Below are 1,443 nucleotides of genomic sequence, written 5' to 3' on the forward strand. Positions count from 1 at the left end.
AAGGGATTGACCTAAGGCAAGGTTTACTTATCCTTCCGGAAGGTGTCTCAGGAAGAGAATAGGCTGATGCCGCAAATCCGGTGTTATAGAATCCGCTGCTCTTGGTCTTGTTGGAATATCTTTGGAGGAAGTTCAATCAGAATAAGCTGTTAATGAATTTACTGAAGCAATATAATGATTAGGCACCTGCACCTAAAAAGGGAGTTAGTGAGTGACCTAGTAGTCGTAGGGCACGAGCGGTATAAGAAGAAGGGAGGGAGCCTGGAGTTAAAGACTACTGACCTAATTCCTTTGAATCTCAGATGCCCACAATGCCAATGGTAAAGGAGACAGCTTCTTATTGGTTCTAATGTCATAGACAGGCAGAAAGAAGGAGTAGGGGTTAATGATGTAATTGTTGAAGTTACTGATGATAAAGGGGTTAATACAAGTCATCAGGTTGCGCGAACTTCTGATGACAGTTCTGATCTAGCTCGATGTACTCAGAAATCTCAGAAGACAAATTTGGGTGAGAATGCTCCAATAACGGATGTCTCAAACCTGATGAACGAATCCTAACATGAAGAAATCTTTCGTTATTAAAAATAAATTTCGAGAGATGTATAAAACCTTCGGTAATATGAGTTTTCACCGAAATTTTTTCAAAAAACCATCGGGTTAACTCTCCCAAAAAACAGAAAATAATTCTAAGTGTTTGGATGGGGGTATTTGTGAATGTTTTTCAAAAAACCCTCGATTTTGACTCTAAAAAAACATAAAATAGTTATAAGTGTTGGGGTGGGGTATTTGAGAAAGTTTTTTAAAAAACCATCGGTTTTGACTCTAAATAAACATAAAATAATTCTAATTGTTGGGATGGGAGTATTTGCGAAAGTTTTTCAAAAAACCCTTGGTTTTGACTCTCCCCCAAAAAAACATAAAATAATTATAAATGTTGGGGTGGGGTATTTGCGAAGGTTTTAAAAAAACCTCGTTTTGACTATCCCAAAAAAATAGAAAATAATTCTAAGTGTTAGGATGGGGTATTTGCAAATGTTTTTCAAAAAAACTCTCAGTTTTAACTCTAAAAAAATATAAAATAATTCCAAGTATGGGGGTGGGGGATTTTCGAAAGTTTTTCAAAAAACCCTCGATTTTGACTCTCCAAAAAACATAAAATAATTATATGTGTTGGGATGGGGGTATTTGCGAAGGTTTTTCAAAAAACCCTCGGTTTTGACAAAAAAAACATAATATAATTCTAAGTGTTAGGATGGGGTATTTGCGAATGTTTTCAAAAAACTCTCAGTTTTGACTCTCCCCAAAAGCAGAAAATAATTATAAGTGTTGGGGTGGGGGTATTTGCGAAGGTTTTTCAAAAAACTCTCGGTTTTGACTCTAAAAAACATATAATAATTCTAAGTGTTGGGATTGGGTATTGACAAAGGTTTTTAAAAAAACTAT

The sequence above is a fragment of the Impatiens glandulifera genome, unplaced genomic scaffold (assembly GCF_907164915.1).
Source record: "Impatiens glandulifera unplaced genomic scaffold, dImpGla2.1, whole genome shotgun sequence".
NCBI lineage: Eukaryota > Viridiplantae > Streptophyta > Magnoliopsida > Ericales > Balsaminaceae > Impatiens > Impatiens glandulifera.